Genomic DNA, 15803 nt, shown 5'->3' with positions numbered 1-15803 from the left:
AAGTTTTAACCTGCCAGTGTCACTGTCCCCCTAAAGGGACAGTTTCCTCTGTTTTCTTTTACTGTAGGCTATTGGTTATTTAATGCTGTTTCTCTTCTTGTTGTCTGGATCTGGTTACAGCTGTTCTGTTATCTGCCTACTTTTTCCAGAAAAGTTGGTGTGTTTGAGTCATATGTACCTGAGATTCTCCTCTAAAGTGACAGACAACATTTGGCCCTGTGAATGAAGGACGAGTAAGTACAGGATGATGAGATCACAAAGGCTACTGAGGCCTGGCTGGCAGATTATCAATCTTCCAACTTCATTTGCTTCTAACAAGAACCCAATGACTCTCCATTAAAGGGGAAAAGCTAGTACAAGGTCAGCATAAGGTATTCAGGGCTCTCTAGAACTTGGCCTTGGCCATCACAGCACTGTGCCTGTCATGATCTCCTCAAGAGGTAAAGTTGGGAAGTTAAAATCTCTGGAGCTAGACTAGATGGGCAGGCTGATTATCAGCTCCAGCCCTCAACCCCAGGAACTGGATCAAATGACTATCACTTCTACTTCTTCAACTATAAAGGGGGTAAAAACATGAAGGACCTCACCATTACACTCTGGCTAAGGAGTGCTTACAAAACAGTACCTGGGCCTGGTCATGTGTAATACTAGTTGCTAGATCATATTACAACAGACTAAAATAAGAATCTTTTTGTTTTCTTTCTTCCTTTCTTTGAATCTTTGTTTTCTAAATGACTGTGTTTGCATATGCAGGTTCTCTTCCCAGAACACATGTTTTCACTTCTGTCCAAGCCTAACACGCTCTCTAAGGCCACATCAATCATCACTTCTCCATCTGGCCTTTTCTGACCATCACAGTCCCATTCATCTCAGGGCAGCAAAAGCAAATTTCCCATTTAGTCTACCTCTGGTTACATGTGACTCACACCTCTTTCTCCCTCTATTTAACACACATAAACCAAAGGCGTTCAAGTCTGTATCTTAACATAATCCTTCACACCTCTCAATACCACAGAATGGTCTCAAAGGAACCCACATTTATACATATTAGTTTAGGTCATCTGTGCTTATCAAGCAAGAACTGCGTTCCTCCAGTCTCAAGAGGAGACTCATTTTTCATCTCTCTCTTAGTCCACTGTCTCCTAGTGACTGGTCTCTCTGCCACTCAGCCTTGCCACCAGCTTCACTCCATCTTTGTCCACTGGAATGTTTCATTTCTGCCTGCAACCAACTAAAGACCTCTAGCATCTCAAAAGCTTTACTTAACCTTCTGCTCTGACTGAGTTCAACACTACATTTGAGCCTCATCTCCTTGATGTGCCTCTAAGCAAGCAGTTTATCGATGCTAATCTGCTTGTCTCATCTACAACTCACTCTTTAATCTCCAGAACCAGTTTCTGAGGAGGCTTCAAAGCCAGTGACCTCTTCTGGGCCTTCTGTGAATTTTGTGGGCCTTTGACATCACTCCCTGATGCTTGTTCTTCCTTTAATTTCTGTAATCTTTTCCCCCTGGCCAAGTCTGCTGTGTTGATCCTACTGTATTCTATCTGTGGTATACTTTTTTTCTACCTCTCTCCAATTGCTGGAGATGTTCAATGTACAAGACTGCCTAACAATCTCAGCTGGTCTGATGCTCTCTAAGGAATTTGTTTACTATTGTGGCTTCACATGCACAGAACACCATCACAATGGTCCTTTACTCAGGCTTTTAGCTCTAAGGACTATCCACTATCTTTGCTTAAATCACCTTATATCCAACATCCAAAACTACCTGCCCTGCAAAAAAGGTCTTTTTCCCTTTTTTCCCTTCATAGACTTCCTATAGCTAATTAAAGAGATATCTGGGTCTGGAGATGTAGCTCAGTGGTATAATACCTGGGTTCAATCCTCAGTAACAACACACACACACACACACACACACACACACACACACACACCCCCTCTGGCACCCACACTGATTCTAAGGCTTCCCTCAACCCTGCCAAGCCGAGTAAACACAGAACATTTTACCTTGTAAGAAACTTCCACACATTCCTGCTCATACTTACTGCTAAAGTTACTGGTACTGACATTCATTCTTTATTTAAATTGTTCACAATACCATTTGTAACATATTGGTCAGTTACACAAAATCACAATAGAGTCCCCTACCCATAAAGTTAGTAAGCAGTTCACAAACTGATTGTCCCTTTGTCATTGTCCAGGTCCACAAACTCTGCTCATAGGTTGGCACTGCCTATTGCATCCCACATTTGCATCTGGCACACAGCAGGCACTCAGTAATGTTTAGTTAGGCAACCATGCAATGTTCTATCCAAACAATAACTCTTTCAAAAGAACAAGAACATTGAAACAATGTAAAATACACTTTTTAAAAGCCTATCTATTATCTATCGACCAACTATTACTTTAGCAGGTCAGGAGATTTAAGATCAGCATATTTAAAAGCCCATATTCAAAACTAAAAGTACTGTCAGGTATGCAAGAAGCTGAGGCAAGAGGTCTATGAATTCTGGGCCATCTCGGGCTACAAAGTGGAAAAGGATCTCAAAATCCTACCACCACCACTACTACTACTGACACAGAAGCTACTTACTAGGAAATACATAAACCAAAATTCACCTTATTTTGTATAACCTGTGTCCTCTAAAACAAGTAACTTTCATCTTCAATGTTTGTTTATAGCTTACATGAATTTATAAATGTAAATTTAGAAATTTCCCATGACAGGTTGAATTTCTAGTACTTTTTATCCAGAATGCGTTAATAGATCAAAAACTAAACTATTACAAGAAATTAATCAATGACTTTTCAACAAAGTTGCTAGTACATTAAATGTGTGACTTCATTTCTACACTAAAAAACTATATATATACATAAGCAATTACACACACAAGAAAAAGAATTACTTTTAGGGTCTGTGTGTGTGCGCCAGAGTATAGATGTGTGCACGTGAGTGCAGGTGCTGCTGGAGGCCAGAAGAGGGCACTCACCTGCTGGAGCTGGAGTTACAAGCAGTTGGTGGCTTGTCTGCTTCTTTACCCCCACTCCCTTAGCTCCCTGAGCCCAAAACGGAATTAAAATCTTCAAGATTTTAATTAAAGAATTAAAACAATTGTAACACTTAAAGAATTACAAATCCTTCCTTGCTGGAAGGGCCACAAAAATAGAAAGCATATCTTGGAACAATGAACTCTTGAATCCATGCTTTTCCTCAAGCCTTTTCTCCATCTGAGAAGCCAGCTCCCTTCTAACCATCTTGTCTTTTCCACCATCCATTCAATAGCCACCAGCCCACATCAGCACCAGGCTTCCCACACCCAGCCAGCAAGGCAACTACTCCCTTCTCCAGTATCTTCATTGTCTGAGTCTCAAGTCCAGTAATATTACATGACCTTACAAACAAAGGCGAGTAACCAATGAACCGAGGAGGAGAGTTAAGGAGAAACACCTTTCAATGGAGAGGAACAGAATAAAGAAAAGGATTGGAACACTTGACAGGAATTTTTGAACATTATCCTTTTACCTGTGCGACACATATTGGTTTGATATCTAAGCAATTCCTTTTTATATTCTGCATAAAAGCCAGGGCATCAGGAAGAGTGGTGAACAAGAGAAACAAACTGGTCTGCATGCCAGCAAACTCTGCCTTGGCTATTTGGTTAGCTTTCTCTCTCCTACATTCTTCAGCTCTTAGGACCTCAAGTCCCCGAAGTTCTGAATTAATTTTGCTAATTTCTCCAGACTCACGGAAAAAGAAACAGGCAGGTATGAGTAGATGGCAGCTAGCAGACTCAAAAGCACTAACATAAACAGTATGTATCTTCTGGCTCTCCAAGAAATGCACCATAACAGTGCATTAGTGGTACAGCCCATCTCTGACATGAAGCCAAGTGTTGCTATTTTTATACTAGCCCTCTGCAGATGCCTCTCTCCATTTACCTAGATTTCGTATTAAATCTAATCTTTTAAACAGATCTGAAAATGGGCTGAATTTTTTTTAAATTTTAGCTTCTCTTTCTTATAACACTTAAAGGAGACAGCACAATGTAATAAAAGCTCTTTCTTCAGAAACATCTACCCTTGACTCACAAGTTACCAAATCTGCTGTGTTTGATTGTAGCAGTTCTACACAACCCAGAGCACCAAATGCCTGTGTATTTTGGCATTTGTTTTTAGTCTGCCTGAATTGAAGACACATGACCCGCTGCAAAGTAGCCTTACACTATATCTGTCTGTATTGGGATCTGTTTTAAGCAGCTGTCATTTCTCAACCTCAGTAATTAGTTCTAAATTGTATAACAATGAGGCCATCAAGCCTGCCAAGTCTTCCCTTGCAACTTGCCCCAGCCATCCTTTTGTTCTAGTGTCCCTCCCATGCTACAACTGCCCTGCAGAATGTAGCTTGTTAGTACAGTGTCCAACCCAGGCTATCTAATTTGCCTTCCCATGGCCAGTATGCGCAAGACAATGGTCCTGAGTCACCTCTGTGCAGACCCCATTCTTGTACCGAAGACAAAGCATAGCAAAAATCAACTTCAGTAGTTCCCTAACCACCAAATGAAAACACAACAGTCTAGCCTCACATTTAAGATATGTGATAGTATGGGTCCAATCTAGCATCCCCACTGTCTTATCTCCTCTCACTCTGGAAAACTGGCCTGTTCACTAGCTCTTCCATCCCCTCAGCACACACTCAGCTCTTGTTCCCAAGACTCTGCCTGGGATACTCCCTGCCTGCTGCACCTGCAGCAAGACCCTCCCTTACCTAGTCAAGTAGACTTGTCACTCAAAGCCACACCCATCATGTCCTCTTGAATGTGAGGTGGAAATGTTCTTTGTGGCCCTTTTATAAGTTGGTGTCCCTGGCATTTCTTTGATGGCATTATCATTAGCTAGTATAATGTGTGTCCATCTCCCCAGACTGTGCCTGAGGGTACAAACAAGACAATTTGTCCATCTACAACTAATTCTTGCCATGTGTATCTCCAACAATTACCTGAGTTAACAGTGAAAAGATGCTATTTATTCACCCACTTAGCAAACATTTACTGAGGACCTCCTATGTGGGAGGCAGGCATATCTCTGTGAGTTCAAGACCAGCCTGCTGGTGGTCTATAAGAGCTAATTTCAGGACAAACTCCAAAACCACAAAGAAACTCTTTCTCAAAACTCAAAAAAAAAAAGATTTCATGATTTTTAACACGTCATCATGTTGCTTGTGTTTATCAAAACAAAAGTTATGCCAGAACTTGACAACAAAATCTAGCTTATAGACTTAGCATTTTTAGTGGATTTACCACTCACTTAAATGAGTTAAACATGTTTCTTTGAGGTAAAAACCAATGCACCAAGCTGTAAACATGGCAAGCTCAGATTAAGACAAACCATTTTATGCATCTTGACACACTGGCTAAATACTCTCCTGTGGACCAAAATATGTAACCTTGCTTCTCAAATTGACACAAATTTAAAAACAGATTTCAGGATTTCCATGAAAATAGTATTTGTCAGTTGACAGGAACCTACGTTACCTGCCAGCTCACAAATGGAATGCATAAAGCTGCAGTCTAACGTTCAACTGAAAGAAAAATTGTGACTCTGTGCTTTCCCAGCCTTTTTTCAGATCCCATCTTCACAGAGACTAACATCATGAAGTATTCATGTCATCTTTGGTAGTACCTAGATTTGTGGGCAATGGCTTTACAAACTTCTTTTAGATTTATTTATCTTATGTGTATGAGTATTTTGCCTGCCTGTGTATGTGCACTGTGCGTGTATGCCTGGTGCCTGAGGAGGTCAGAGGAAAGAGTCTGGTCCCCTGGAACTGGAGTTCCCGATGATTGCTAGGAACCAAACTCCAGTCCTCAGCAAGAGCAAAGTGTCCCTTACTGCTAAGCAATTGTCCAGCCCACGTGACAACTATTCTCAACAAAGCATACTGAGTCAAATCAGAACCAAGCTATCTGATGAGCACTTGAGAGGATAACAACTGCTTCCATCAAACCAAATACAGTATCAAATAACCCAATCGTTCTATGTTCCTCTATAAATCCATATTACGTTTATGAGTTTTTAAAAAAATCAACAAAGTTTGTACTTAGATATATCATTTTCTTTATTACTGGTAACAAACAGGGCCTGCTCTGAAGGCACCGCACAGTTGGGATCACTGGAGAGCCTTGCTGCTTATCTGTAATAGTAAATACCACACAAACTGCAGGCTTGTTCTCATAGGCTTTCACTACCGCTCGTGGATTTAATGTGTGGCACACGACAGTTCTCCAGCTAGTACCCTGAGAAACCAACAGGTCAGCCTCCCCTACTCTAAGCAAATTGGTGTTTTCAGTGTAAAAGACACTTCCTGCTGCTGTGTACACACACCTTTTTTAACAGGTAAAGGGTGGAAGCAAGCCAAGTCTCCAGCAGAGGAATTATCCAAGTCAGTGTGCATGTGCAGGTGCCATGACCACTGAAGTGAGAGCAAATGTCAAGTTTGGCAGGGAGGGAAAAGATAGTCCCTCATAAAATCACATCACCAGCTAGGTATCACTATGTGTCAATAAAGGCAATCTCCCTCAGAAATACGACCTCTCATGCAGATTTATCAGGAGCTAGATACCTTTTGCATTAATTTTTCAAATCTTACAAAGTTGTTCATGTGGAACGGAGAGGTGGCTCCATCAGTAAAGTGTTCAAGCTCGAGGGACTGAGTTTAATTCCCCAGAACCCATGAAAAAAAAAAAAAAAAAAAAAAAAAAACAGGTAACAGCACACAATCCTAATCCCAACACTGGGAAAACGCAGACAGCAGGATCCCCAGGCTCAATGGCAGTCAACACAGCCTATTTAATGATCTCTGGATCAATGAGAGACCCCATCTCAAAACACAAGGTTGACAGCTTCTGAGGACTAACACCTGAAGTTGTCCTCTGCCCACATGTGCCCACAGACAAATGTACTTACATACATACATACAGAAGATATATTTTAAATGTTCTGATTTATCTGTGTGTATATAAATCTAGACATCTCTCCTAAAGGATCAATAATGCAATCTAATGTTACTGTATTTACTGAAAGAAAACCCCAAGCCAATAACTGGAGGCTTTCTGAGGTCTAACCTGCATGGGGTTAATCTTCACGGACCGCTCAAAGCACTCCACACATTCCCGAAACTCCTTGTTCCGAAGATGGAGGAGGGCTTTGGAGCGCTGGGCTCGTGCACTCCTGTGTCGGGACAGCTCCCAGGCCTTGTCATAGCAGGAGTGGTCCTGCAGGACATCTCCAAGCAAGCAGTATAAACTTGGTGTTTCCTTTTTCTCCAGTTCTCGCCTGAGGATTTCTTCTGCCTGGGAACAACAAAAATAGAAAAATCACTTAATTGTAACTAACTGTCATTTTTAGCACATGCACAACTTTTATCTCATAGCCTGTGTGTTTTCTATTACTTGCTCACTTCACGGCCGGAGAGCACAGACTGTCTGAGAAAGGCCCAAGGGAAAATAAGTGAAAAGGAACAAGGAGAGGAAGGGCCTGCTCCAAGGCCCTGGGATCCCCCAGCACTAGAGAGCCTCCTGCCTGACAGGAGGTCCACAGCACCGCGGCACAGCACGGCACAGCACGGCACCGCTCCACCGCAGCACCGCACCGCACGGCACGGCGGCACCGCTCCCCGCAGCGCAGCACCGCACCGCACGGCACCGCTCCACCGCAGCACCGCACAGCACGGCACCGCTCCACCGTGGCACTGTTCCCCCATTCCACTGCTCCACGCGTTGCCTGCTTCCCTTGGCTCACTGCTGCTGTCAGACAAAGTGTCTTTATCCTCTCGCTCCACAGCACTATTGGTTTTTAAGTGTTCTGTATTTAAGTTGTTGAAGAGGGGGCACAGGGCAGTCCCAAAGGAGACAATGCATGTAGAAAGGCCAGAAGATAGAGGTAGGAGCCAGATTAGAAAGAAACAGGAGAGAATGAGCAGGCACTAGTCCCTGGCTGGGCTCCAGAAAGCTGCCTACCGGTCCTTTAGAACCAAAGGTCTCAGAGTCCTGACTGTAAGTTCCAAAGGCTAAGGAATCCCTACTCCTCAGACCTACACAAGAGCTGCAGAGCCAGGGGCCTAGTCCTCAAGGTTTCACCTGGAGTCATAGCTCTAGCAGGTACAACCTGCGGCTGCTCCACTTGTCTACCTGATCACTGCTGGCAAATGCTCAACAATACAACTGCCCAAGATCAGGCTTAACCAAGTTCTCCTTGTTTACCCATGATTCTGCCCGGGAGGGGAGGGGGGTCGCAAAAGATACCCAGCCTGATTGGTGACACCAACAGCAGGCAGGCACATGTGGTTTCAGACAGTCAGCCCATCAGCTTCAGAACTTAAACACTGATGTCCACAGTGTGGCCACGTAAGCTAACTCTGTGCTTACTACTACCACACATCCTCATCTCTCTTCTCTCTTCGATCATGTCTGCCATCCTGTCTGATAGAGCTGAAAGTCTGTATATTGGGTTTAGTTAGACATGTCTGTAATTACTACAGTTTCTGATTTAATAAACTCTTTTAAATAAAGGATGTACTTCACCAAGTGTCTTTGGGTGTTAGCACTTTCACATTTGTGATATAGTACAGGTAATTTAAGACTGTCAAGCCTACTCCACACATGGAATCAAAATTTGTTAAACAGTTTCCATGGGAAAACAATTATAAGTCCCTGAAAGCCAAAATAAACATGAAGTTTTATAATTCAATGTTTTAGAACACAAGTCCTCTATTCAAAAATAATATAAAAGTTATTAATGTATCTGACAAGCCTCTGTGACCCATAAGACAAACATTTAACCAAAACTTCATATGGTAGAGGCCACACCATCTTTAGTGAAATAAGCTTACAGTGTGGTTCAAAGCATTTCTCTTGATGGATGGCATTTAAACTTTGTGCCACACCATTCCAGAAATTCCAAGGCTGACTACTTAAAATTCCTTTCTGTTCTACCCTGTTATAGCAGAGACTGTGGTCTGCAATAAATATCACAGTCACTAGGTACAGATGTGATTGCAGGCACTGTCTCCCTGGAAATCTGTGACCACATCTCATCTGTTGAGTTGGAAGATGCCATGATTGTGAAGGGTACAAACCCTGGCAGTCCTTAATACCCAGTGAAGAAAGAATTCTGGAATTGCCATATTGGTGCCTCAGACTAAAGTACCTAAAGTGCAGGATTTTGTGTACTGAGTGGCAGGGCACCATGAAGGAACACCAGCAAAAACTATGTCAGCTGCTTCCAAACTCACTAGTCAGAGGAAGGAATAGCCCTGGATGTTCTCATTCTCAAGGCAGAGGATCAGGGAATTTCTGATGACCTCATGGGGTTTATTGTCCTTGTCACTGTCAGGCTGGTGCCTCCTTCAGGACTTCCTGATGCACAGATAGGGCAGACTGGGACTTATCAGTCCTATGTAAAAGTTGGAGCTTATCACATACGGTTCATGAAGTCTATTATTTTTACTTTCTCAGTGGACTTCTGGCTACACATAATTTTTTATTCTTTAGCAAGTGCTCTGAGTGGGCTTGGGACTATGGCAAAATAACACTTTCAAAGCTGGAAGCTCTTCCTGGATGCTGGGTCAGAGGCCTGTGCTGCCATTAAGCAGTCCCATTGTCCCTCAGCTAATTCATGACGAGAAACCATAGAGAGGCTCTGAGATGAGGGGGAAAAATCCCAGCTGGTCTCAGGCTCTCCTAAATGTGCAGCACTTCTGACAACATGAGTACCTGAAGCTCCATGAAGCACCCACACTTCACCACCACCCAACTGTAACTGTGAGAAATCCCAAAGCCAGTCAAACCCTCCCTAAACTCCTGTCTCGCAAACTAAGAGGAGAAGCAAACGACTTAAGGGAAGACTTAAGTGGGCTCAAGCCACTATGTTTGGGCAAACTCATACATAGAGGTAGGGAAGGCAGGAGAGTGAGCTGAGTGTTCCATCACAGACAGAAACAGAAGAGACCAAAGGTCATGAAAGACCAGACTCAAGAACTTAGATTAATCAAGGAACAGAAATTCCCCAACTTCATTTGAGTCCTATGTTAGCAGAAGCATCAGAAGCAATCTCTGTTCAAGACTGATCCTACTTCACCTTAAGATATCATGACTGAGGCTGGGCAGTGGTGGTGCACACCTTAGTCCCAGCACTCGGGAGAGGCAGGCAGATCTCTGTAAGTTCGGGGTCTGCCTGGATACAAAGCTACAAAGAGAAATCCTGTCTCGAAAAATCAAAAGAAAAAGATACCATGACTGACACCTCCATTATTCTATTAGTCACTGCCTCTAGACATATAAATTCACATTTAGAAGGGGCTGAACGATTTTAATTTATATAGAGAAAACCTTGGTATCAAAAAGAGTCTAGAGGTGTAAAACCAGAGACAAATGGGATCATAACTGAAATCAGGCTGAACGCCGTAACAGAGTTTTGATTCACAATATTAATTCAAACAGCTGGGGATGGTTCTAAATAATGTGCTCAACTACATAACTAAATTTGGACTCAAATGTGGTCAAAAACTAAGCAAAGTTGAGATACCAGAAATTCCTCATGTAATGTAGAGGAAGGAATCTAATACTCACAATGGAAAAATTATTAATTTATCATTTGCAACCTGCTCACTCACCCCAACTTTGTCATCCAGGGCCTAGGGATTGCTCCCTTCATTTTGGCTTTGGGAAACACCGTGCACATGGGTGAAGCAGCCAACTTGAAAAGTACTATTATAAACGTGCCGCGTAACAGGGGAAAGCTAGGGAGAACTTCTTCTGTCACAAGCTTCCAGATTACAATGGTGATCATGAGACCCAAGGTAGCAGAGACCTGCCAATTGCACTGCAAGCAAAATAGACATGGTGATTTGCAACAGACACAGCCATCCACAGAAATGCTTGAGCAGCTGGACCAGCATGGATTGTAAGTGGTGGCTGACTGATCACAACCAAAGCAGACAGGCAGCCAATGAAGGTGGATCTTGCTCTATGTAACACTTTAAAAGGTGTGAGTTTCTACTCAAGACACCAGCTCTCACCAAGTCCCTACCCACCCCCCCAATATCTTCAAAGACTCAGTGTCTTAGACACCATAAGGAGGACAAATACCACTCAGAAAGGACCGTGTGATAATGTACCAAGTGCAGAGCAAAAGTCCTTTCTTTTGTTCAGCTGTAAAGACGCAAACGTAGCCATTACCATATATTTGAATCTGGGGAAAATGGCAAGATATCCTCTCCCAGATTTAGTTTTGATTAATATTAATCGCTTGGAACTTAAAGAATTTGTAGGAGTCGGTTCATTCCAGAGAGAGGCCTAGTAAGTAAGTATCTGAACCAGCCAGTGATTACTACCCTAGTTCCCAAGTATACAGCAAGCTAGAAAGAATGAGCAGCCAGCAGAACCCCTCAGGGTATGACTGCAGTACAGTGAGCCAAAAGCAATGGTCCCTGCAGCTTCACCTCTCCGTTGAAAAGAATAAATCCCACAGAACTGCACATCTACATAAACCACAGAGCACTCTGCTGAAACTTCAAAGGTGCTAAAATGTGTAGAGAAGAGTTAACTCATCCACTGAAATTGAGACCATGTTCAATTTATAAAAATTATCTTCATAATTTACCCCTAAGGAGTTTACCTATTGACTAAAACAAGTAATTAGTTTTAATCTAAAATATTACACATGAGCTCTTATTTTAACACTTGTCCCCAGCTATCAGTAGTATTTCAGAACCTTTAGCAAATGGGGCCTTTGAAGGGGATGCCCAGACTGATCTGGGCATCATTGTTTCTTGGTGAGGCACTTCTGCCTCTGCCACACCCTACACTGCCCCAACTCTTGTACACCTCCTCCACCATGGAGGTCAGAGTCCCTCTGAAACTAAATGAAAGTTATTTTTTCCTTCCTCAAGTTGCCTCTTTTGGGTACTGTGGTCACATCACCAGGTCATTAAGATACAAGGTTTGTGAAATAAATGATTAATCTTATATGCTCTAAACACCTATAAAGAGAAAAAATGGTTTGAAGTTTCCCTGTCCAAACTCTTTAGTTGTGTGATATAATCTACAAAATGTTTGCCAGTAGTTTGCTTTCTTCCAGATAACCAAACCCCCAAGTCAAAGGACTGAACGCTTACCTGTCCTGTCAACATGCTTAACCCAGGAGTGGGGAACCCCTGGGGAACTGCAAGGCAGAACGAAACAACAGCCTTTGCATGCTAACATGGTCATGGGCAAACACCTGGCCAAACAAAAGCCAGAGCAGCTTGGCAAGCCCTGTTAGCCCTTGATCCATGTGTGTCTGGCTGATCTGTCTGGCTGATCTTGTCAGCTGTGAGCCCTGCTGATCAAAGCAACTCCAGGCTCTATGTGAGTCTCCCATTGAGAGGCTCACAGGCTTGCCAGCTACAAAGTTCTCAGAGATCCCCACAGGCCTCTGTTCAAGTTCCCCTCATGGTCTCACATCAGTGGAGACTGGCATCTCAGATTCCCCTTTAATGTCTGCTTTCTGTACCAGTGTCAGGGTTCCACACAGACTTCTAAAGACCTGTGCCTGATCCTCTGACAAGAACTTCCCAGGAAACCCCTTATTCCCCAAAGTATTCAAAGTATCTACTACTTAAAAAAAGCAAGCCTGCTGCACAACCTTATTGATGGTTTTACTTTTTACATCCACTTCACCTTTACCTTTTGTATCTTCCATTAAATGGGGACACATAGGTTATTTTCAGTCACTGCGTCAGTATTACCCCAATCCCTATCATAATTCTGAGACACAGATAGATAGATAGATAGATAGATAGATAGATAGATAGATAGATAGATACATACATAGATAGATAGATAGATAGATAGATAGATAGATAGATAGATATTAACCATGTGAGACAAAGTTTAAACTCTTATTTCGAAATCAAATGGTCGGTCTCCAACCAAAAACCACAAAGCTAAAAAACAAAAAAAATCTCTCCAGGCTTAATGTTATTCTATGGATTGACAACAGAAAAAAAGCAGTGGTGTAGAGAGATAGTCCTTCTGTGGCACTGACCACGCCCATTAGGGGTAGAGCCATGGGCGGAAGTGACCTGTGGAAGGAGGTCAGAGGAAGAGCCGGGAAAAGCTCTCTGGCTGGCTAGACTCGGACAAGGAGAGCATCGGGTGGAATTTCCTGGTGTTCATCTGTCTAGGTTGTAAGTTATTTCTCCCTGAATAAACATCTATTCGGCCTATTTGTTTATCCTGATCCTTATTTAACCGCGATATCTGGTGTCAGAAGCGGGATTAGATTTTCATGGGACCTGGGTTTCACCCAGGCGGCAGACGCCGCTCCCCACCTTCCCAAGGGCAGGGTCCCTTGCCTAACCAGGTGGACTCACCACAGCTTTGGGACATTTGCCTCTTCCTTACGGCAAAGGAGATCTTTGCCGCCAAAGCGGGCCTGAGAAGGCACTCATCGCTTCTCATTTTTTGCCCATTTCCGCACTGCACTTTATTTTGCGCAGAGCCGCTCGGCACCCGCCCTACTTGTGCATTTTTCCCACCATTAGTCCTGTGGTCCCAGCAATTCCACAAGTCTCCTTTTAACAAAATTTCACTTGCCATAGTTTGTTAAGAGCTATTCTACAGGGACCGGGATCAGAAGGATCGTCTGCTGCTGGACGATATTTGGCGGTACACTTCCGGGCAGAACCGGGATCAGACAGGTCCTCTGCGGCTGGAAGCTATTTGGTGGTACACCTCCAGGCATAACTACCACAAGCTGAGATCTACAACTAAAAGCATCAAAGTTCCAGGATAGCAGAATTACACCTAAGGTAATTGTAACATCCTTTGCAATTTAAGCTGATATAACATCTGAGATCAATTGTTCCATAACTATGGCAGATAATTTTACAATGCAGGACTTTAGGAATTATTTTACTTCATATATAGAAGGGATTTTAGCAGAAGAAACTTATGACTGGAACAATATGTACTTTTATTTTGCAATAGCAATGGGTTTCATCATTAACATGATATTCTTAAAGAAATGGTTTGATATTACAGCAAACAATAAGGAACTTGTACAAACCACAGGAGACATAGTAACAAGGATTCGAAACATTGAAAATGACAGAATTCAAAGCATAGAAAGTATAGAAAGAAAGGTTCAGAATATTGAAGATGGCGTTGGAGAGCTGACAGGTAGAATACAAACCGTGGTACATGAAAATGACCAAGTAAAAAACAGAATTTGTTTCATGTCAGATACCTCAATAACCAGAACAGAAACAATGCAATGCATTAACATGCTAGCAGAAACAGCTCATTCCTGGTCGGAGGAAGCTACTAATAAGTTTAAAAAACTGGAACATCAGATAGAAAGACTAGATGATAGAATCTCTTCCATGTCTGAGGATAATGGCAAGCTAGCAGATAGAACATTGTTTCTGGAAGGCAGTTTACATGCCATTCAGATAATATCTAAGGATGAGAAGATTAAAAACATGGAATCATTTGTAGTTGGAGAAAGTAAGAAACTGACTGATGCAATGAAGTCTCTAGAAAGTTATTTGATTCAAGAAGTTTAGACACTCAAAGAAACAATGGTGAATAGATTTCAGGCTTTAGAAGACCTTCAGTCTGATACATCAGAAGAAGAACTACAGGTAACAGGGCATGACAGAAGGAAATAAAAAACGTATATTTTGGCAAACCGCTATAAATAGTCATAGGCCTAGATTGATAGTTAAGATGAATAATAGACTGTTTGAGGGTCTCCTGGACACAGGAGCTGATGTAACTATCATATCTAATAAATCTTGGCCCCGAAGATGGCCCCTGCATGAGGTAAATGTTCAATTCTTAGGGATTGGAACCCTGTCTCAGGTAAAACAACGCACGAGATGGATTGAATGTATAGGACCAGAAGGACAGAGAGGAAGGTTGAGACCATATGTGGCTGATGTAGTGATAAATTTATGGGGTCCTGATCTATTACAGCAATGGAATACACAGATTAACATCCCTCCAGTATTAGATAGGAACCATAAACGACCTCATGATTGTGGAAAAAAAAATATTATAAAGTACTATACAAGACAGATACCAAATATCCAGGCTGTACAAAAACAGAATACAAGTGCTGAACAAACGGAGGAACCAAAAGCCCTACCTTTAAAATGGCTAACAGAGGAACCTGTCTGGGTAGGACAATGGCCTATGACCTCTGAGAAGTTAGAAGCTTTAGAAAGCCTGGTTCAGGAATAGCTAAATGCTGGACATATTGAGGAATCAACCAGCCCTTGGAATTCTCCTGTATTTGTGATCAAAAAGAAATCTGGTAAATGGAAAATGCTTACAGACCTGAGAGCCATCAATAAAGTTATCCAGCCAATGGGCTCTCTACAGCCTGGTATGCCCTTGCCTTCTTTGATACCCAAAGAATGGCCTATTATAGTTATTGATACCTTTACAAGAACAAGATAAAGAGAAATTTGCCTTCACGGTACCTAATTACAATAATTCTCAACTGGTGAAGAGATATCAATGGAAGGTTTTGCCACAGGGAATGCTAAATAGCCCCATCCTGTGCCAATATTTCGTACAAAAACCGTTAGAAATAATTAGTAAACAGTTTCCACAATCCATAATCTATCATTACATGGATGATATATTGTTAGCTGACTCTAAAGGAGAAATATTAGAAAAAATGTTTGAGAAAGTAAAGGAAGTTTTACCTCACTGGGGATTACAAATTGCACCTGAAAAAATACAAAAAGGAGA

At 42.3% G+C, this 15803-nt stretch overlaps 1 pseudogene; it reads right to left on the bottom strand.

Annotated features, from left to right (window-relative positions):
• The window catches only part of LOC127215294 (tetratricopeptide repeat protein 27-like), a 105081-nt pseudogene that overhangs the window by 36801 nt on the left and 52477 nt on the right, over positions 1-15803 (bottom strand).

This window comes from Phodopus roborovskii, unplaced genomic scaffold (genome assembly GCF_943737965.1).
Source record: "Phodopus roborovskii unplaced genomic scaffold, PHOROB, whole genome shotgun sequence".
In the NCBI taxonomy this organism is placed as follows: Eukaryota; Metazoa; Chordata; class Mammalia; order Rodentia; family Cricetidae; genus Phodopus; species Phodopus roborovskii.
This window is presented reverse-complemented; position numbering and strand designations above follow the sequence as displayed.